The following is a 23512-nucleotide window of genomic DNA, read 5'->3' on the forward strand; positions in this document are numbered from 1 at the left end:
GTCGATGGCAGAGTAATTGGTATAATATCTCTGCAGAGGAAGTCTGGCAACACGGTTATGATGAATGCAAAATGGCACAATTGTGTAATCACGTGCGTACCATTATGTTTGTTTCAACTTTGTTTATAGCAGGAAAAAAATAGAAATGATGATATTAATCAATAGGCAGTGAGTTGACAATAGTTAACTGGAGTACTATGTAACCAATAATGAAAATACAACAGAATATCATCTGGGAATGGATAGAGTAGACCAGAGAGTGTAGGACCTTGTAGGCTATGATAATGCAGAATTTGGACTTTTTCTCAATGTAAATTAGAAAGCCACTGGAGATTTTTGAACATAGGAGGGACAGGATTTGACTTATATCTTCAAAAGATCGCTCTGACTCAGGGTTGGAAAGAGACCAGCAGGACTGTGGGAGGAAGAGACAAGGATGTGCCAGGGGAGGGTTATCATGACTTAGAGCAGGTACTACCAGCAGGGAAAGTGGGGAAAAAACCTAAAGTCTACAAACAGTGAAGGTCAGGAAAACAGGATTCTCTAATACATTGGACATTGGGTGTGTGAAAAATTAGAGTCAAGGAGGACCCTCAGGCTCTGATTAAAGAGATGTGTTTATGCACGAGTAAACCAAAGCACAGGAAAACGCACCCTCAAAATAACAGGGTTGTTGCTGAGTAATTGGTTTAGAGAAGATCTTTATTTTCATCTTTATACTTTTGTTTGGGATTATGCAAGGAACATGTGTTACTTCAATAATTTAAAAGCTATTTTAAAAAAAAATAAACTAATGCCAAAGAGAATGAGAAAAAATTTGCCCTGGTATGTATTTCTTTGGTCAGCCACCCCTTGATGCATGACAACGAAACCCCACAGAGTAGCAAGCAACAATTCTGGAATATGAAACAATATCTGACCCCCAACCTGCCCAGTTTTAGGATTCATAGCAAGTTGCATCTCTTTATCTGTGTCTTTTCTAACTGAAGGAGAGAATTCACTAGGGCCTCCCACACAATGAACCTGAAGATTAACACCACGGAGTCAGCACACCTGCCAACCAAACCACATAAGTAAACCTCCATCTGTGTAGTGAAATGACTCATTCTTATTCTCATTAACCCTCAGAGTTAGCATATTTGAGCCTACCTCTCTTTCAAAATTTTTATTTTGTTTATATTTTCATAGGCCTTATGACATACATACTTTTTTTTTTTGGTAAACCACTTTGAATACTTTTTTAAACATGTGGGGTAAAAATAAATACATACATAAACACTTGGATGTTTTTTTCTCCACACCCCCCCCCCCCCGTTCCAGGTATATGTGCATGATTTCTGTCTTATTCAAAATCATGCTCTCCATTCCCCTAACTGCCTCCCTCCTTATTGCATGGTTGTCAGAAGTCATGAGCAGACCCATGCAGTTAAGAAAAATACTCATGTAAAGATCTGTATACAGCGCTAAGCCATTTGGAGAAAAGGTACAGGCACATCTAACACACAAATAACGCACTGGCCCTGAGGAGCCATGTATGAACGTGGACAGATACTTCTTCAGCAGACACTCAGCACAATGAGCATGGGTGTACCTCTGCATGCGAATCTCTTCATTCAGCAGTGGAGATTAACAAAACGTGATCGTTCCCCCCAAACTGTGACACAACGCACAACCAGATGAACAAAATTGCTTTCGTGGCAGTGGTAGGTCTTCAAGCACTATATAGGAAGACTCCTGACGTCTTGCATAACACCAGATCCCTCCTGTTTCCTCACACATTCCTTCTCCACTGCAGCTGCACTGTTCACTTTCTGTCCTTCAACATGTGCGTGCCTGGAACCCAATGAATCGGTGGTGACTGCAAGCTGTGTTTCTCCCCAGCTACTTATGATGGGGACTTTTGCATTTCTAGCTCATCTCATGGCGAATATTCGAACACTTGGAATTCAGGCGTGCAGTCTGTGCATGTACTAAGCATGTGGCTTTCTGCATATGTCTGCACATCATTTTTCAGGAAACTCTATTTCACACTACACCAGCTTGATGGGTAGCTGTTGTTCACACCCACTGAGAAATAACTCCATGTGAGAATAATACCTTTACAACTTTGAAATGTCCTCAGACAGACTTCTCATCTCCAGGCCATCAACCTGCTGTGAACTCTCATCTTGACTTTTCACACTTACAGGCAACAGTCATGCAACATACTGTCAAACAATATGAAGGTTTGAGGAAACGTGAAGGAGTGCAAAATTAAATCGGAGCCTCAACATCTTTTTAGTTCAGTGTGATTTTTATAATTAAAAGAAGTCCGCTACATATGCAACTATATTCGAACCCAGGGTCAACTTAAAATTTCCACTCTGTCTTCGAAGCGTGTTTACATTTCTGATCCTCATCTATATTCTGTTTGTTGAAAATTGGTGTATGCACTCAGCATCTGAAGTCCCTGTCCTCAAGATGCTTTCTACCTACACCTTCCTTGAAGTAAGTATTCCTGGTCAAAAATCTCAATCTTTACTTTAAGCCACAATTACTATGATACCAAGGAAACTGAAAGCCAGTGTGTGTATGGTTCCAACGAACTGAATTTTCTCTTTGAGAACCATCCAGAAATAATTTTACCAATCCTGTTTGTTAAAAACCCAGCAAAATGTAGGCATTCAATAAATATGTTATAGGAAAATATAAATAAGCAACTCTTTCATTCCACAAATAATCACTGAGCCCCTGAGATGTACCAGACTGTGTTGTGTTGCATATTCAAAAGTGAATCTAATGTGAATCTGGACCTAAAAGAAATCCACTCATGCTCAGTAGAAGAGCTGACAGGTTGATTATACTTTCCCTAATTCAGCAGGAACATTTTTTAAGAAGGGCTAAAATATACACATCAAACCTCTCATTAATTTTTAGTTAACCAGAAAGTTCAGCCTAGTGAAAACCAGCTCACTCTTAGTGCTTAATTCTTTCAGGAATGCCCAACTTGCTCAACATCTGGAACTCAGTTCAATCCGACAGATGTATTGAGTGAATATCTAGACTCTGCACAGGCCAGGCCCTGGGGATGCAAGATGGGAAGAAAGAGGCTGGGAGGAAGAAGAATGAGTTAATGATAGTCCACCCCCAATTCTGGGATGGAAAAGTGAGCTAAGAAGTGTAAGAGGAACAATAGAAGAATATATGAGATATGGGAGCTGATCGTGGGGGTGACAGAAAGTGACAGGGCACAGGGGAGTGCATTGGGGAGGCTTCTTCCATATGGGGATGCAAACTTAGAAGGTCTGAATGGGCTGGGCCACTGGGAGACTGAGTTGGTTAAGCTTTTGACTCTTGGTTTCGGCTCAGATCATGATCTCACGGTTTGTGAGTTTGAGCCCCACATCAGGATCTGTGCTGTCAGTGTGGAGCCTGCTTGAGATTCTCTCTCTCCCTCTCTCTCTCTCTTTGCCCCTCTGCTGCTCACTCTCTTTGTCTCTCTCTCTCAAAAATAAATAAATAAAACTTTTTTTAATTAAAAAAAGAAGAAGGTCTGAGTGGGTACTAACCCAAGACATCTTCTAGAAGTTGTTCTTAAAATTCCCAGTGTCAGTTTGTTTCCTTTTCATTTGCCCCTATCCTAAAGGGTCAGTAAAAGGAAAATATAATAAGCCAAATCTTCTGAGTAGCTTTATTCTCTTTAGTAAAAGTTGTCATAATTAGACATCTTTAATCTCTGTATTTACAAGATGTTTTTGATGTAAATTATAGTTTGGATGGGAAACTAAAAGAATTGTGTGTGTATGTGTATACATAAAATACACATCCTTGACTAGATAGAAACATCCTTGACTAGATATTTGCTTATATTTGCTGTTAAACATTTAAATAATTATCGATGCCAAATATTAATAAGAATAGTTTCACCTCTAATTTAGAATTTGTACATAAAGTTTAAGAAATGGCATATGGAAACATATAGCCTTGGGACATATGTGGTCAACAAAGGAATGGAATAAGCCTCATGGCACAATCACTATAAGACTTGCTTCTAGATAATGTTTCTTTTAAATTTCTCAACAGGAGTGACATCTTCTTCCCCAGCTTAGCTTGGGAAAATGTTTTAACGTACTTTATGATACATGAGTAGACACGTATCTCAGGAAAATGAAACTAGTTATCATCATTTATGAGTTTAAGAAAGCCATGTAAGGTAAAGAGAACCAAATTTCCCAATTAAAAATTAAACCAGTGAAATTTCATAATAGTAAAAACTGAGACATTGTATGAAGTGGTCATAATGTAGTCTACAAGTCTTACGAAACTCAGCATGTGAGCTGTTTTACCTGTGAAAGATTTCCAAATGAACTCTGCACACCAGGATGGAAAGTGAACCAGGAACCATGATGCCATTTGCCTGTTGCCTCTCCACTAGTATTGCCAGCCTCAGCACAGCCAGAGAGACAAGAAGTGGTAGGTGTCTAAGACATCCCTACTAACTGACTACTAAACTCTTTGACTAAGTTCACCAATAGTTATGTCCCCTAAAAAAAAGCAACAAAATGTGGGGCTCCTGGGTGGCTCAGTCAGTTAAATGTCCGACTCTTGATTTCAGCTCAGGTCATGATCTCATGGTTCATAGTATCGAACCCCACATCGGGCTCTGTGCTGATGGTGTGGAGCCTGCTTGGGATTCTCTCTCTCCCTGTCTCTCTGCCCCTCCCCCGCTCATGTGTACACACTTGCTCTCTCTCTCTCTCTTTCTCTTTCTCAAAAATAAATAAGTAAACTTAAAAAATAAAATAAAAATAAAACAACAAAATGAAAATACAAACTTTCCCATTAGAAATATAGAGATACCAGGTACTTCATGAAACAAGTGATTCTACTAAACAGATTCTCCTCTTGTACTTAGATCTGTTGACCCCCAAAGGCATGAAGGAAATAATTATGAGACAATAATTCTCTTAAAATTCTCAATGCTCCTTATGGTTCTGTGGTAGGAGTGAATTATCAATTGTTCTTAAAGGAGACATAGAAAAATTTCCAGTAAAAAATTTTTGAGAACTCAGAGTGGGTCAGGTAGAAGTAAAGGGCAGTATTGGCTGGTTTCAGTTTCTGAGTTACTTATCTACAATTGATGGTTGTGATAAAACCCGTCCATTAGAGCAGGATGTCAACATGATCCTCTTTTCTAATATTTAGCTTTTAACAAAGATTGATCACAAATTTTTCTTTAGACAATTTTGTAAAATAATCCAGAAATTTTTAGCTAATAGACACTCACTAAGAAACTTCTCTTGCTCAGCACTGTGTGGGGTGGTGGGATATATAGCAGTGAGTGGGTTGATTGGCACTCTGCTCTCAGCAAGCATCCGATGGGACTGCTAGGCACTCATGGCCACCACTAGATCTTTACTGTATTAGTATTTAGAAAAAATATCCTTGCTTGTAAACGAAGGGTTTGACTTACCTGTCACCTCTTTCCAGCTCTAAGTTCCTTTTATTCCTTTGACACTAGGAATGTGCACAGTGCTGGAGATATAGATGATTAGCTCATCAAATGATTAGCTTGCCTTCAGGGAGTTGAAGAACCAGGAAGACCAGAAAATATGTATCAATCCAAGAAAGTATCTGTTCTATTCCATAATTTGGAAAATGAGAAATTCCCTCTCTCTTTCCAATCTGTCATTCATCTCTGCTTGCCCCTTCTTTTATTCTGATTGATTATAAAACCTGCCCTTTGGTTATAGGGACATAAATTAATGGAATTACTGTGCTAAAGATTACTCCCAGTAAATGATTCTTGCATCTGCAGGGTTTTTCTCCCTATCTATTCCTATGAGTTATTTCAATGATTCTCAGATTTTTCCACAATTAATTTGCTCATAAAGGGACATAATTCCAGCTAACACTTAGCACCTCCTAAAGTATATCACTACTAGAGTTCAACACAGTGCTAGATGGCCACCTGAGTTTTAGAGATGTCTAGTTTATCAGAACTGAGCTGAAGAAATAAGCTGACCCTGCCAAATGATGCTTTCAAATGATAGAGGCATAACTTTGCAACTTTTTCCTTTGGTATTGGTTGAGTCCCCTCCTCCGTCACTTGAAAATGACAATTACTAAGAGACTATAGATCCAAATGATAAACACCCAGCAATGGGGAAGTAGCAAATCTCAAGTAGGGACCAACCCAGAAACCTTAGGACCATATATACATATATTGTATTTTTTACCTCAAAGAGAAGCACTATTTGTCCCTCAGTCTATGATTTGCAGCCTTGAAGCCTGTTTCCAAGTACTGCATCAGAATGATGTATTCAGGAAGTGATACACAACCGCCAATGGGGGTGGCATCTGTCTCATAGTAGTGTATGTCTCTTCCAGGCCATATCATTTATCTGAAACAGCAGATATGGAGATATGGATTAGAAAACATGTACTATTCTTTGAATGATTAGACTGCAGAGCCACTTGGAGATTAAAACAGCTATCTAAAGTATGGATCAAGTGCTTAATGACAACCAATAATCTGGGAAGTTTTGCAAATGGAACTCTCTAGTGATCCTCAAAAATATCTTTGCTGTAAAGCAAGATTCTTTTCTACAAATTCAATGAGTAACTTTTCCAACAATGATCTTCTGGAAAATACAAGGGGATTTGAATGTTCTAAAGAAATGTTATTGATCAAAAGGATAAAACTTCTCTGTTTTATAGAGTAAGAAGTATTTTATGCCTTCTGAGCTTATAAAGACCACAAATTTATGTGTCCACATGGATAGTTTATAAGTGTACCTGTTTTAATATCTGTGAGATCACACACCAACATTAAAGGATAGCAATATAAGAATATGCCAGCTCTGTGTCTGGCCTCGTTCCTTGTAATAACTCATGACTTTCATGTGCCATTACCCATTAGCAATTCCTTCTTCAGTTAATCCTACATATCTCATCTATATTGGAAACAGAGTGATAATTTCATGTTCAAAAGAGGTAGGAGGCCTAACCATCATGCAAGGTTTCAAAACCATTTTTCAAAAAACAGGGATACGACACGTATGAGGCACCCCAAAGAACAGTTTCTCTTGGTGAACACAATGTGTTCAAGATTTTTAAAGCCCAAGTAACCAGAAAACAAAAAAATAAGTAATTCCAAAGAAAAGACAGAGTAAAAAAGTAAACTTACCATCCCTCACCATATTTATTCTAGTAGGGAACCAAAGCTCGACATAAGTTGTCATCTTCCTCCATAAAACCCTGCCTTAGGAAAGTTAATTACAAGATCCCACTGAGTGTGACATGTAGTGGGATAATGAAAACACTTTGGTTCTGGAGAATAACAGTACAGTACACAGTGTTCACAAACAGAATGAATAATTGAAATCCAGAGCTTTTATGCTTCAATGAAAAAAAACCAATATTTCATGGCACATAAATTTATTCAGCTTATTTGCATTAAGGTTGAATGATCAAAGCACTGTCCACAGGAAAATAGTGATGGTACCTTGATTTAAGTGTGATAAGCATTCATAAATATTCTTAGGAAGCAAGATGTACCTACATTTAATCAGCACTTATTAAAATTTTATTCCCTATAGTTATTCAACAGGATCTGTGGTATAAAAACATAATTACAAAAATCAGATTTGAGCTCATTTGACAACAGAAGGGTTTTATGGTGACCTATCTCCAAATGTTCCTATTTGTAATTAAATGCAGCGATCAGCAGTAAGGATTTTGAAGCTGTTTTAGTAGTTCCGCTATTCTGCTTAACATGTGGCACCCGTAATAATTAAAATGATACTAACACATGCACAATTTTATGGCCCTTATGGTGCAACCCATTATGCCAAATAAGGGCCTCTGTTTTCACAGCATACTGCACATGGTCTCATTACACCCACTTTTCTTTTCCTGTCTTCACACTAACAACTGTTAAAGTGAATCAACACACGAAACGTACTATAACAGCTTAGTGTTTATGATATGTGTGCTGTTAGTCAGTGAACAGGAAAATCTAAACATTTACTGTTTATGTAAAGAATAGCGTTAGTGTTAGCGAATTGCTCGGGTCTGCTTACTTTATTATCTAGATCACAAACGTAATGATGGGTTTCAATGGCATCTATATTTTCGCTTTGTTTTGTTTTTCAATGCAGATGTCTATAAAAACCAGAACAATTTAGCATTTACATATCTTAGAATATTTCTTCTCAACCATAAGATAATTTAGGGATCACTTAAAAAAAGATAAATAAGTCAGTATGTCATTCCTTTAAAAAAAAAAAAGGAAAAAGAAGAAGAAGAAGAGTGAAATATTCAAAGGTATCTGGAGATGATTTTCCCGACAACATTCTGAGGCTGGATCTGGTTTACCTAAGGTGTTAAAAAGCTATAAACCATTTTTATGTGGTTCCACACTAAAATTTACAAGAAACTGGGAATTTGAGATCAGTGCCATTTTATCATGAATAATTTTGTAATTAAGAAGCTCCTCAAAGACCTCCTACACTCATTTTACAGTCATCAGTTCCGAATGGCGTTCAGTCTTTTTGTTCTGGGATACAGTCCAAAGTAGGTCCCATCGGCAGAACACCAACGGATTGGGCAAAATCTCATGTCTGCATTTTACACTGCCATTTTTCTGAACATTAGTCGAAACTTCAGATAAAGAATAACAACCTTTCTCCATTTTTTTCTTTTTAAGTCAAACTCAATTCTGTCCATTTAGGAATTTTGCCATATTGGCGATAAACGCACGTAAGCTGAGCTGAGTAGGCCTTGAATGCTAACGGCTTAATAGCTCAATTGATTGCAAAGATACAAAAGAAAAATGCTCACAGATTGCAGCCTTCACATGGTTTGGCTGCGAGATCTCATCAACAGTGTGACGTCGACCAGTAGAGAACCATGTGGATGCTGTATGAGGACCATGCGCTCGTTACAGAACTGTGAAAATTTGTGGGACCGCAAAATGAAAATTATCAGCCAGGAAAAAAAAAACAGCAAGATGAGAAGTGGTGGGGGAAAGCAGCTTGAGAAAGACCTAACACATTCTTCTATACAAGCTCCTTAGTAGAAAGACTAAGAACATTTAATGTTATGTAAATATCACTGTAGGTCCAACAAATCTGTCAGAGCCCTAGCAACCCCAAGCTCAGAGTGTGCCACTCAGACACCACACGGGGAAGATTTCATCCCTGTCAGGGTGCATTCTCCAACCCTACTACTTGCAAAAACAGAAACACACCCTGTTTCAACAATTAAAGAAGGCATAAAGCTTTCTATCTGAACTTGAAGGAAGTTGCATTTCACAAGCCCTATTCTTTGATTAAAATAAGCATTTGTGATCAGCATTAGTGTTTACTACCCTATGATCAAAAACAAATAACCCACTTTGTTTGTTTCTTACTGCAAATGAATTAAATTAGAAGCCATTAGGAGGACTTGCTGTTTATATCCTTGTTTCGGCAGTGGTAGTATTTGAAGTTTCCTGCGGTAAGTTCATTACTCGTATTTTGTCCAGAATTAGTGAAGCGTGCTGAAAATTGCTAATGACAGATGTTTCTCCACTCTGTCACACTTCTTGTATCATTTGATTTGGAAAGCAACATACGGTGTTCTGCTCTATCAGTATGTCACAGACTGTCTGTAAACAGCTGGTCATAACTCAGTTCAGTGAAAACCATTACTTTCCAATGAAGGGCTGGACACCCTCCAAATTGCATTTTGGCATGGCCTCGGCTGCATAATGCACAAAGTTCCTCTGTTCAGAGGTTACCTAAGGAAGAGTTCTTACTTTCCCCGTTTGTTTTTATGTTTCAGAAAATCAAAGTGTTTTCTCAGCAATAGACAGAAATCAAGAGAATATGAAAAAACATATAATGATTATATGAAGCACTCAAAAAAATCTGTGAATGGTACATTGCAAAAGACAACAAAAGTGTATCTTATCAGTTCTAGTTATGTCTCCAATTAAAGGGAGCACGAATTATCAGGGTCAAGGTCCACAAGATGACATATTTAGAAGTCCTCTATAGAATAGTCGGTGGTATTTGAACACAACCATGTGGCTCTTTCATGATATCTAGTCACAATGAGAAGTACTAAAATCATCCCTCTGTCGTTTATACAGTGATGAAATTCAGAGAAATTGTTCCTGCTTTTTTTTCCTGAAACTCATCAAGATGAAACCAAATATAAAAATCATGTAAGTACAGGGCCACACATCCTACTTTTTAACATGATATTCTAAAACATCTAATGCCAACTTATCTGAATAGTCAGTATATATTGAACACCAAGATCATTAGCAACACCTTTCAGAAAGTATGGAATTTTGTCTCCCCATGGAAATAAAATCTCTCATTGAAAGCCTCTGGATAGAGCAGAAAGATAAATAGAGATATTGAATACCTTTAAAGCCACTTGGCACTTCCAGATTCATGGAGGCTTTCTGATATACATGAAGGATCTAAACAAAATGAATTGAGCCCATTTGAGGGACTGGATGGTAAAGGAACATGCGCATCTCAGCTCAGCACTCATCCAATCATATATCCATCAACAAAAATCAAGTACTTACAGATGCCAGATAATTGCTGGAGATACTCTTAGGGGACTCTTCTCTATGCATGAGGGCAAAGGCTAATCCACACTGAACTCTAAAAGTATGCTTTTTCCACCTGGGATACCACACTTCCTTGTAGATCAGGCTTCCATATCACCTCTCTGAAGCCTTCTCTGACTCCCCCAGGCTAAAGGGGTCACATGTGGATCTTCTCCACACATTTCTGGTAACTCTACTATAATTTTACACATAAGGTAAAACTGGGGCCCATGAGAGAAAGCAATTCATCCTGTGAGAGAGTCAGGGGACACCTCAGATTAGGTGACATTTGTCTGGGTCTTGCAGAATGACTCACATGTGCAAAATAAACATTTAAGAACATCCCTATTAAGAGATACACACACACACACACACACACACACACACACACACACAAAGAGAGAGGTGTCCTTAACTAGTAAAAAAAAAAAACAAACCAACACTTTTTGAAGATCAATTGCCATGAGGGTAGAAGACAAATTCATGAGAAAATTCCAAGAAATAAAAAGTATATGCACCGTGATGAATCTCTTTAAAACAAGATATTTTACCTGGATCTATTTTTCTCTCTTCTAGGCCAGAGGTTTATTAGGTATCCTTTTCTCTCATGGATAAAATCAATATATCCTGTCCATGAAAGGATGAAGGATTCAACAATTGGCCAATCTTAAGTGAAAACACATGTACTTGAAGAGTCATATCACTTAAAAAATAAAAATGTAAAAAAAAAAGTCATATCACTAATTAGACCACTGAATACAATTGGTTTCCCAAAGCATTAGATTGCAAAGTAATAAGTAAAGGGTATTTCCATATGGTTCTTAACATGAAACCATTCCTGAAAAGTACTTTACATTAGTCTTGCTTATATTAAAAAAAGAAAAAAGAGGGGGGAGGGAAGCTGCCTTACTGTGGGATGTGGCATTCCTTTTGAATAACAGGCTCTTCACAGTTGTTATATTGTAAGTTTCCTGGCTTAGCTTTACCTGCCCAAGTGAACTAGGCTGCACCATTAAAAAGTTTTATCATCTGTAAACACAGTAGCAGGAGTTAAAAATGGCATTTCCCCCTGCCAGTAGCAAAGGGCTTATTACCTTATTAAGGAATGTAACCAGCTAAGAAAACCTGATTGATTCCTTTAGCTGCTCAAAGCTGATGAAAGAAAATAAAAGGGAGAAATGTTTTCGTTGTTTTCCTTTTTCCTAACCCTCTCTGCTCTCTTTTTTTCTTCGAATATTTCCCTCTATTTATGGTGAATCCCCCCACCCCCACCCTATAGAGCAACTCACTCCTTTGCCTCTGCTAACGTACTTAGTGAAGGGCTATTGCTTTCTTATCACAGAGAAATACTCTCACATACCATTAAAAGTAAGTGCCTGGTCGTTTTTTCAAAAGATGGCACAGGAATCTCTGTAGACTGATTATGCCAGGTGGCAATAATACAAAAATTAGGACTTTTGCATGAATATTACAAAGTGATTTGTCTTCTTTTTTATCATTGGATTTGTTTTGTTATTTCAATGATGGCCTTTTATTCTTCTTTTTTAACTTCCATTGATGGTCTTTTTTTTCTTCACTGTAAGTAGTGCTACTTCTAAATATGAGCTATGGCTCCTAGAGCAGATGGGTGAGAAGAGAAATAATTTCCACCCTATAACTTGTTAGAAGAGCTCAGTGCCTTGCCAGTTGGCCAGGAGTTTCAGTACTCAAATACAAAATACACAGATTCTCAAAGGTTGGTCCTCTATGTGGTTCTTATTTGAGTCTCTTGAAATCCGTATAGGGCCAAAAAATTATTCATTGAATTTTTGACTAATGAAAGTTGCAAGTTATGGCCAACATCCTATTGGTGGTCCCCTGTTGTCCTTCTGATCAAAACCTTGGCCAGAAAAAAAAAATGCTAACATTTCTGTCCAATATATCTGAAGAAATCAAGGCCACTAGTGGACATTTTGCCTTAATGAACCTATTTTTTTTAACCATTTCAGAAAAGAAATGCTTTGTAACAATACACAACTAGAGCTTTACAAGCAATAGTAGTAGCAAGGATGAGGAGGCATAAAAAATTATTTAGTGTGAAATATGTAAAATTTGTAGTGGCATACTGGCACCTCCAAGTTTGTGGATCAGAAGATAAACCAACACAGATTATCCCTGATGACACAACTTAATCTGATTGCGTTTTATCCAATTCCATTGAACCAATATTTATTGAGTGTCTACTAAGTGCAAAACTGTTTGCAAGGCATTAAAAGAAATTAAAGATTAGTATATTCTCATGTGTGGAAGAGTATTCCTAAGGAGGCTAATGGAAATACTTGAATAAATTATTTAAATTGTTACTCAAATTATTCAAATAAATAATTAGAATACAAGGCAGTACTATAGAAGTGCTTTGTGTGTGTGTGTGTGTGTGTGTGTGTGTGTGTGTGCATGTATATAAAATCTTTATTGAGTGTCTACTAAGTGCAAAACTGTTTGCAAGGCATTAAAAGAAATTAAAGATTAGTATATTCTCATGTGTGGAAGAGTATTCCTAAGGAGGCTAATGGAAATACTTGAATAAATTATTTAAATTGTTACTCAAATTATTCAAATAAATAATTAGAATACAAGGCAGTACTATAGAAGTGCTTTGTGTGTGTGTGTGTGTGTGTGTGTGTGTGTGTGTGCATGTATATAAAATCTTTATTGAGTGTCTACTAAGTGCAAAACTGTTTGCAAGGCATTAAAAGAAATTAAAGATTAGTATATTCTCATGTGTGGAAGAGTATTCCTAAGGAGGCTAATGGAAATACTTGAATAAATTATTTAAATTGTTACTCAAATTATTCAAATAAATAATTAGAATACAAGGCAGTACTATAGAAGTGCTTTGTGTGTGTGTGTGTGTGTGTGTGTGTGTGTGTGTGTGCATGTATATAAAATCTTTAAAAAAGTGTTAGTATATTTTATAAGTTCCAATTTAGGTAGCTATATCCCCATTTTCCACCAAAACAATACAAATACCCTAAGTCCCTGCAATTAAATTACAAATAGCTTGTGATTACTTAGGGCCTGATTAATAGAGTGCCTATATAATTTATCATCCAAACAAGGACACTTTGAGAGTGAAAAGTGATGCTATTAATAATTATGCCAAGTCAGTAGGAATAAACTAAGATTATCCCAGGCAAATAGAGATGGATCACCCTATTGATTACCTAATTTTAGTGTGACCAAGACTATACTGTTCTACTTTTTCTGCTTCTTCCTGCTACCTGCCTTTAGTATTCCACAAAAGTTTAGCCAGGAGTAAATTACAATATTGGAAAATCATATATATCATAAAATTTTTAAATATTTAAAAATAATTTTTAAATATTTAAAAATAATTTTTAAATATTTTATATTATTTTGAAGTATTTAAAAATTGTTATATTTCTACAAATAAATGTTTTTAAAACATTGAAGTATATATGGTAAGATAAGGAGAAGTAGTAGTGAAATAATTCTTTTGTAAATGCCTTTAATTCAATTTCCCCCACTTAGGAGTTATGATAAATTTATCCAGAATGTCCCTTCCTACTTCTCCTTTTCTCATTCCCACTTCTCCTTTTAGTTTTTTCCTCCAATTCTAACATAAAAGATTATTGGTTGAGATAAGACATAAGCCATGCATGCAAGATTACAAGGGCATGGCAAAGGTTTGTGGCAGAGAGGTGCCTGGGTGGCTCAGTTAAGCATCCAACTCTTAATCTTGGCTCAGGTCTTGATCTCAGGTTCTTGAGTTCAAGGCCCGCATTGGGCCTTCACTGGGCATGAAGCCTACTAAAAAAAAGCAGAGGGTGGGTGGGGGGGAAGAAAGAAAGAAAAATGGTGTGTGGCAGAGGGAGCAGTCCAGTGTTTTTGTGTCCAATCTGAAATCCAGGTTTAAATGGCAAAAATATATGCAACAAGGTAAGTCAAACTGAAAAAAGACACAAGATCAGTTCCTTAGGAAACACTTAAGGAGAGCTTTTAAACTGTATCTATAATGAGAAGGAACTATTCTGTCAAAAACAGAAAAAGCAGAAGGGCAGAGCTCTAGGGAGGAAACAAGTCATGGGGGAAGTTGGGAGCATATATGGAACATGGATGGCAAACTCAAGTGCCTACAGAAATGGGCAAGTGATCCAGGCACAAGATGGTCAGGAACACATTATGGAATGGTATGGACTGTGGCAAATTGTGGAGTTATGGTCTAACAGTGGCAATAGCTACTTAGCAACAGCCAGTTATTATGTGAAACTGTGGATCCAGTGTAGCCAATTCTGCCAACTTTCAAGAAAAACTAGAAAACCAAAATTTAAAAAAAAAAACTTTTTATTTAATGTGGCAATGAAATCAAATGGAAGCTCTGTGAAGCACACCTGGTCCTCAAGCCTGCCACTCTGGGACTTCTGCAAGAACATCTTTTACTGGCACATGGCTGCAGAAAAACAGGACTTTCCCTCCCATATACAGGCACATTTGCTTTTGTCCTTTCACAAAGGAAATCTTTTAAGAAGAATGTTTGTGTGGATGTGATATACAGGCTTTGGAATATTGTAAGTATTTGAAATGCATGTTCACTATGTATTTTTTTAAATGTATTCTATCATTTAAATGTGAAAAACTGTCATATGGACAATTAAAATCAAGTTGAATAGTACTTAAATGTGAAGTTCCCTTCAAGGAGTCAACAGTTCTATGAATCTTAGTCCACTTTACTTTCTGTTAACAAAGTCCATTTCTATTCGTTCATTCATTCATTCATTCATTCAACAAACATTTATGGCACATACATCCTAGATACTTGGCTCTATTCGAGGTGTTATGCATACAACAAAGCACACAAAATTCCCTGCCTTCATAAAACTTACATTCTAGTGGGGAAGAGAAACAATAATTAAGCTTAAAAAGCAAATTATACCACATATATAGGGAAGGAATATAGTTTTCACTGGACTGTAGGTGGGATTCAGGTTCAGAAGTTTCTGTTCAAGTGTCTAAAACTAAAATATGATCTGGCTGGTGTTTTGACACATTTTTAAATGTTGAAACATTAAAATAATATTGTATCACAATCTCCGATATTCTTTAGGAAGTGACATAAAATGTTTAGAGCACTGGAAGATAAATAAGGAAGTGAATTATTAAATAAATGATTTAGGAATAAGAGTAGAAAGACTACAATCATGATATTACTATCGTTGTTGTATTACAATACATCATTCAATCATTTTCTAAAGTTGATAAAAATATTGCTTAAGTTCAATCAGTACAGAAAAGTATCAAGAAAAAAAAAAATCATCCAGAAATAGGTATCGTTAGTATTCTACGAATTTCATCTCTGTTTATATAGAAGGATGGATGGATAGATAGATGCTTGGATGGATGGATGGATGGATGGAAGGAAATACTGGATTTTAATAACTCTGATCCAACTACACATATATAGTGATATAGATATGTCTGGGGTTAAAATCTTGCCTCTGCCACTTTCTAGTGAGTTTATGTGACTTAACCACACTGAGTCTCAGTTTCCTCAATTGATAATGAAGAAACTATTTACTCATAGTATTTTTATGGGTATTAAAGAAAGTAATCAATAGATAGCACTTAGGACAGTGTCGAATTTACTAAATGTTCAATAAATGGTAGCTGCTTTTATTATCTGCTTCGTTAGCTTGTTAATGATACTGGGTTGATCCTAAAACTATTGAGTCTGCTATTTCCCTTTCCTTCTCATTCTGTGTTTCATCATCATCTTTGAGCTATTTATTTTCTAATTAGGTTGTTTTAAAGTAGGAAATGCTCATGAAGAATTATTTTTAGTTCCTTGCTAGATCACATTCAGTGATCATTTCTTCCCTCCTCTCCCTCCTCCTCTTCGGAGCACTCTTGCCCTAGCTGCCTTGCTATCCCTTTTCATGTGGCCCATGCTTAGGTCCTCATTTCTGTTTTCTATTTTCTCTGCTATGGCATGAATGATTTCCCTTTGATGTGTCTTCTGTATCATCCATGTTCTGTTCTTTTTCCTCACACTAGGATTGGAATGCTGAGTGTTCAGTGTTCTGTGCATCCTTTCAGAGCCCAAGCAGGGTATGGAGGGAAGAGGAGGGAGGAACAGAGGCTCTGTGCAGACCTGGCTGGGGCACTTGCTCTCTGCTCTTCCTTCTTAGATTTCAGGAAATGATCTGCTGTACTTGGGCTCACTCTACCTATACGGACTGGAGAGAAGGAAGAATCTCATTCCTGCAGGGATGCTCTCTTCAGATTATCTCCCCATTCAGTATGGAGTCTGGGGGTTTTCACCACCATCTGATTCTGGCCCCATTTTTCATCCCTCATTTTTCCAGGCTTTACCCACAGCCATTTCTCTTAATGCTTCTTCCTCCCCAGAGAATGTCAGCTCAGTTAGCACTATCGCTGTAAAATTCTAAATTATGCCTTAACTGATCAAGGGTACCCTTGTTTGCTTTTCTAACAAACAGTGCCATCTTCTGCAAAGAACATTCATGCAAGAAAAAGGATTATTTGTCTTACTTGTCAGTGACAGAAAAACAAACTTAGAAACCAAATGCCCAATAATAGGGAATAGTTAACAATGAAAGGAACATCCTCTCAATAGAATATAAGGAACTATTAAGAATTATATTGACAACAAAACCTTTAACAATGTGATGTCAATTTTGTAAAATTTATTTATACATTTACTTATTTATTGACAGTGTGGAAAAATATATTAAAATATTTAGATTGTGGGATGATGGGACATTTTTGTCTCTTCCATGTTTTATATAATTTTTAAAATTCCTAGATCATATTACTTAGAAAATCAGTAAGAAGGATCCATAAAACATTATTTAAAGAAAAAAAAGTAATTTTGTCCAGTGTGGCATTTTCAAACACAAATTAAGACAGAAATATATAACTAGAAAAGAAGCACCCTCTCACACCAAGCCTGAATCTCATTTATTTTTCTTACAACACATACACTTAAACATTTACTTGTTACTAACCTAGGCATCATAACCCACCGAATATGAATAAGAAAAGCCCTTTGTATGACAAAAGTTTTAACTCTGTGAAACCAATGATGACTTTTAGTAAGAACTAACAGATCTCTGCCAATATAACCTCCTCTCCATTTGTCATGCAGCTAGCTATTTGTGCTTTCAGAGGACTGTTTTTACCCTGAGGGCCAATTCCATTTAAAAAAAGAAGGAGAAGAAAATATGCAGATGAATTTTATGATTTTCCTGCTTTTTTCTACCTCCTGAAAATCAAGTCATGCAATGCCAAGGCTCTACCTTTTAGGGGTAGACATAGATTGCCCCCACACATATGAAAAATCTCAGACTCTGCCCAGTCATGAAGAAAGCTCCTGCTTGTCCAAAGAAAGGCATGAAATCAGGAGTTGACAGAGATTCTCATTCAGGAAAGAATTGTCACCATTTTTGCTGTGCTCCGGCCAGAACAACATATGGCAGCCCAGCTGACAAATATAATCTTTTCCTCTTTTTTTCCCATTCCACATGCACATTTCATTTGTGGAATATTAAAACTTCACACGAAGTGCCTGTTAACCCCTTGGCACCACAGCATCCCTCGTCTGGGATGTGCTATTTCCCAGAATCCTCCCATCCAGCTGTGAGAGGGTTAAGGCCAATAGAAAGAGAACGTGTGGTCAGAGGCCTTCTGACTTCCCTGCTTACAACAGGAAGGGATGGCTCTCAGCATTTGCAGGCGGGGTTGTCTTTATGTTAGGAAATTTAGAGCTTCCTGGCTTCAATATAAACTGCCTCATTGCCCTGCATCCCAGATTTCCATTTCCCAAACCAAGGTATTTTCAGACACAGCTGTGCTTGCATCTTGCTGTCCATGGGGGGCCCCAGGCAGGCCCACTGTCCATTCCGTGAGCACACTGCTGGCCGAGGTCCTAAAGGAAGAAAGCCTGCACATGGGATTTAAATAGAAAAAGTGACTTTGTTCACTTCACTGCCTCCCCAGATACAAGCACTGGGTTCAGGTTTAGATATCTTTGTTGACAGAGGCAGGGTAAGAGGGCTGTTCACACTCACTCATTACACTGCAGAACTCCCCAGGCAGCAAACACACTTCCAACAAAATGTTTCTACGTATGTGTCAGTGTATGATTTCTCTTTCCACTCACATCTTTATATTTTGTTTTCCTTCTTTTTATTATTTTATTTCATTATTTTTTAAATTTACATCCAAATTAGTTAGCATATAGTGCAACAATGATTTACTCACTTAGCCCATTCCTCCTCCCACAATCCCTCCAGTAACCCTCTGTTTGTTCTCCATATTTAAGAGTCTCTTATGTTTTGTCCCCCTCCCTGTCTTTATATTATTTTTGCTTCCCTTCCCTTGTGTTCCTCTGTTCTGTGTCTTAAAGTCCTCATATGAGTGAAGTCATATGACATTTGTCTTTCTCTGACTGACTAATTTCGCTTAGCGTAATATCCTCAAGTTCCATCCACGTAGCTGCAAATGGCAAGATTTCATTCTTTTTGATTGCCGAGTAAGACTCCATTGTGTAAATATACCACTTCTTCTTTATCCATTCATCCATCGATGGACATTTGGGCTCTTTCCATACTTTGGCTATTGTTGATGGTGCTGTTATAAACATGGGGGTGCATGTGTCCCTTCGAAATGGCACACCTGGATCCCTTGGATGAACACCTAATAGTGCAATTGCTGGGTCCTGGGTAGTTCTAGTTTCAATTTTTTGACGAACCTCCATACTGTTTTCCAGATTGGCTGCACCAGCTTGCATTCCCACCAACAATGCAAAAGAGATCCTCTTTCTCCGCATCCTCCCCAACATCTGCTGTTGCCTGAGTTGTTAATGCCTGGCAGGTGTCAGGCGGTATCTCATTGTGGTTTTGATTTGTATTTCCCTGATGATGAGTGATATTGAGCATTTTTTTCATGTGTCGGTTGGCCATCTGGATGTCTTCTTTGGAGAAGTGTCTATTCATGTCTTTTGTCCATTTCTTCACTGGATTATTTGTTTTTGGGGTGTTGAACTTGATATGTTCTTTATAGATTTTGGATACTAACCCTTTATCTGATATGTCATTTGCAAATACCTTCTCCCATTCTGTTGGTTGCCTTTTAGTTTTGCTGATGGTTTCCTTCGCTGTGCAGAAGCTTTTATTTTGATGAGGTCTCAATAGTTCACTTTTGCTTTTGTTTGCCTTGCCTCCAGAGACGTGTTGAGTAAGAAGTTGCTGTGGCCAAGATCAGAGAGGTTTTTGCCTGCTTTCTCCTTGAGGATTTTGATGGCTTCCTGTCCTACATTGAGGTCTTTCATCCATTTTGAGTTTATTTTTGTGTATGGTGTAAGAAAGTGGTCCAGGTTCATTCTTCTGCATGTCTCTGTCCAGTTTTCCCAGCACCACTTGCTGAAGAGACTGTCTTTATTCCATTGGATACTCTTTCTTGCTTTGTCAAAGATTAGTTGGCCATACATTTGTGGGTCCATTTCTGGGTTCTCTGTTCTGTTCCATTGATCTGAGTGTCTATTTTTGTGTCATATATTTTGTTTTTCACTTAGTAAAATTGCCTAGCATAAAATAAGGCACTTATCTATTTGTTAAAAAGTTTGAAATATACAAAAATGCAGAAAGTAATACATGACCTATATCCATGGATTCACCAATGAATCCATTATATTTGCATCAAATGACTCTCTCCTTTTTAAAAACTAAGATAAAATGTTTCAGGAACATCTGACCCCACTCCACTTCCCTCCTTGACAAGGTTAACAACTACTCTGAAACTGGTATGTATCATCCCGTTGCAAATGTGCTAATACAGATGCAGGTATCAATAATACATGCATATGAGTAGTTTGTTTCTCCAGTATTTGCCATGAGTAGTATCATGCCATATATAATATTTACATATATTTTGCACTTAACATGTTTCTTTGTGCAATTTATTCATGCTAATACCTGCAAATCTAGGTCACAATTTTAATTGCTCTATATTTTCCCATAATTTCAATAAACAATACTTTATACATTCCCCTAATAAGAGACAGATTATTCCATGTGTTTGCTATTACCCACAATCCTGCTTTGGCCATCCTCAATCACATCTCTTACAGACGGATGCCATATATTCTCTAGGGTAGACACCAGGAGATAGAACTACTGAGTCGTAAACTCAGCTTCTTCAGTTTTACTAGATTGACAAATTATTTTCCAAAGCAGTTATATCAGTTCTTGTTTTCATCATAAACTATAAAGTTCCTGTTTCTCCACATTCTTGCCAAAGTTTGGTGCTATCAAACTTCTTCATTCTTGCCAAACTGGTATGTAGATAGTAGCCTGCTGTTGAATTAGCCTTTAGCTCCCTTCTTTTTAGTGGGGCAAAGCAGCTCTTCTTATACTTATTGGACATTTGTTTTATCTTCTTTGTAAATTGTCTTTGTTTATTTTTCTTTCAGACTGTTTGCCTTTTTCTTAAGGATTTGTAGAAGTTGTTTATAAATAAAATCATTATCATCATTTTCTCCAAGCCAGTCAATAGCTTATCTTTTTACTTCATTTTTGTATCATTTCTGCTATATGTAAAGTTTATTATTATTATTATTATTATTATTATTGAATAATAATGGTCAAATTCACCCATGCCTTATACTTCAAACTTCTTTTGCCTTATTTAGGAAATTTTTTCCCTACCACAATGCTAAAAAAATATACTATCCTATTTCTTATACAGTCAGCTTGGCTATAGTATTTGTTTTGAATATGCAAATTTGTTCCAAGACAATTGGTATAATTAGAAAAAATATGAGCATAACACAAAACTCCAATTTGCTTATGGCAATTTTGTCAGCAAAAACACTAGGTGAATGCAAAGAAAGACATGCAGTTAAATCAAGCTGTGTTGGAATACACATAATATACACACACGCATACCTCAAACATCTACCAGCTACCTCAGTTCACAGGTATGCTACATGCCACACCTATCCATGTTTGGTGTTACAACTTTCCATGAAATTTCAGACAACCTACTTCACAATAACTCGTCAGTGGAACTCTTCTGATGTCCATTTCACAAGCAACCTATCCATTTATTTCAAGGTAAAGTTCCACATTTATTGTAGTATTTATGTATTTTGTAACTATTTGACGCAGGAAAAACTATGCTTCCAGTTTTTTCCTTTTTTTTTTTTTTTTGTCAGTTTTTGAGTATTGCCTTTCCATCCCATTTCTCCCTAAGTCCTATACTTTTTAATTGTGAGATTTTGCATGGTGGGGTGGTTTTTAGGAACACATATGTTGTGGTATAACAGAACTGATTTATGAGATCTGTAGTCTTGCACATTAAAGTCTTCAGTCCATCTGGAATTTCCTTTTATGAAAATTGTACTGTACTATTGAGATCCATTTTTTCCCATAAGGAAAACCACATAACTTCCATTTTAATTATTACATGTTTCTTTTACTTTTCTTGTCTCATTTCACTAGCTAGGACCTCCAGTAAAATTTTGAATTGAGACTAAGATTAATAATAACAGTGAATTTGAATGTTTCTCAAGCTTCATGATTTAAAATATTTCCTGTAGGTTTTGAGGATATGTTTTCTCAGGATAATGAAACCCTCTTTTATGCATGGTTTACTAAGCAAGATTATCATGAACCATTGTTGAATTTTATCAGATACTCTTTCTGTATCTATTGAGATGATCATATGGTTTTCTCCTGTAACTTCTTAATATAGTGACTTAAAATAATGGATTTAATGTTTAACTATCCGTTTTCTTTTGATAAAATATTAACTATGAGATAGATATTTGTGATAGATATATACATATATGTTTGAGTATGTGTATTACACATGTATTTTTTCCATAGTTTTATTTCAATATAGTTTACAAAAATAAAATTCACTCATTTTAATTGTACAGGTTGAGGAGTTTGGAGATATGTATATAAGCCATGTGACCACCAATTTAATCAAAACATTCCAAATCCCCAAGTTTTTATCTTCTACAATGTTGCTACAAGGTGTCTAGCTCTGATTTTTTTAAAATTTTATCCTACATGAAGTTCATTGAACTTCTTGGAACTATAAGTTAATGTTCTTGACAAAACTTGGGACATTTTCAGCCTTTATTTCATCATATGATTTTTCTACACAATTCTCTCTTCTCCTTCTGGATCTCTAATAACATGTATTGGAATTATTAATATTGCTTCACAGTTCTTGAATATGCTCGTTTTTCTTTATATATATTTTTAAAGTTTTTAACGTTTATTTATAACTGAGAGACAGAGTGAGACTGAGCATGAGCATGGGAGGGGCAGAGAGAGGAGGAGACACAGAATCTGAAGCAGGCTCCAGGTTCTGAGCTGTCAGCACAGAGCCCAACGTGGGGCTGGAACCTACCAACTGCGAGATCATGACCTGAGCCAAAGTCAGACGCCCAACCAACTGAGCCACCCAGGCACCCCTTTCAGAGAATACATTTTTTTTCTGTTTTTTTGCATTGGATAATTTCTATTAAACTACCTTCAGTTTCATTGATTCTTTTCTGTGATATTTCAAATATGTTTTTAGTCCATTTGGTGTGTTTTTATTTCAGTTATTATAGTCTTCAGCTCTAAAATTTCCAATTGGTTCTTTTCAGTTTCTATTTTGCTTGTTGTAATTCCCTATTTATTCTCTTATTTTATCATGTTTTGTTTCAATTACTTGAACGTATTTCAATCTACATCTTTAAATGTAAGATTTGCTTTGAAGGTTTCATCTGCTAAATCCAATATCTGGACCCACTCAAAGCAAGTTTCTATTAACTATAATTTTTTCCCTTGAGTAAGGCTCATAATTTCCTATTTCTTTGGATGTCTAGTAAGTTGGTCAAACTTG

At 36.7% G+C, this 23512-nt stretch overlaps 1 long non-coding RNA gene across 3 annotated transcripts in view; it reads right to left on the reverse strand.

Annotated features, from left to right (window-relative positions):
- The window catches only part of LOC122211013, a 90956-nt gene that overhangs the window by 39259 nt on the left and 28185 nt on the right, over positions 1 to 23512 (reverse strand). The window contains exons 2-4 of one of the 3 annotated variants that reach the window (XR_006198419.1): positions 6219 to 6383; positions 5453 to 5555; positions 1416 to 1833 (exon numbers count right to left, since the gene is read on the reverse strand). This is a non-coding gene — a long non-coding RNA (uncharacterized LOC122211013). Of the gene's footprint in view, positions 1 to 1415; positions 1834 to 5452; positions 5556 to 6218; positions 6384 to 23512 lie in introns of those variants that run through there. The other 2 variants (XR_006198420.1, XR_006198421.1) reach the window with 2 other exon arrangements.

Source organism: Panthera leo, chromosome F2, assembly GCF_018350215.1.
Source record: "Panthera leo isolate Ple1 chromosome F2, P.leo_Ple1_pat1.1, whole genome shotgun sequence".
NCBI lineage: Eukaryota > Metazoa > Chordata > Mammalia > Carnivora > Felidae > Panthera > Panthera leo.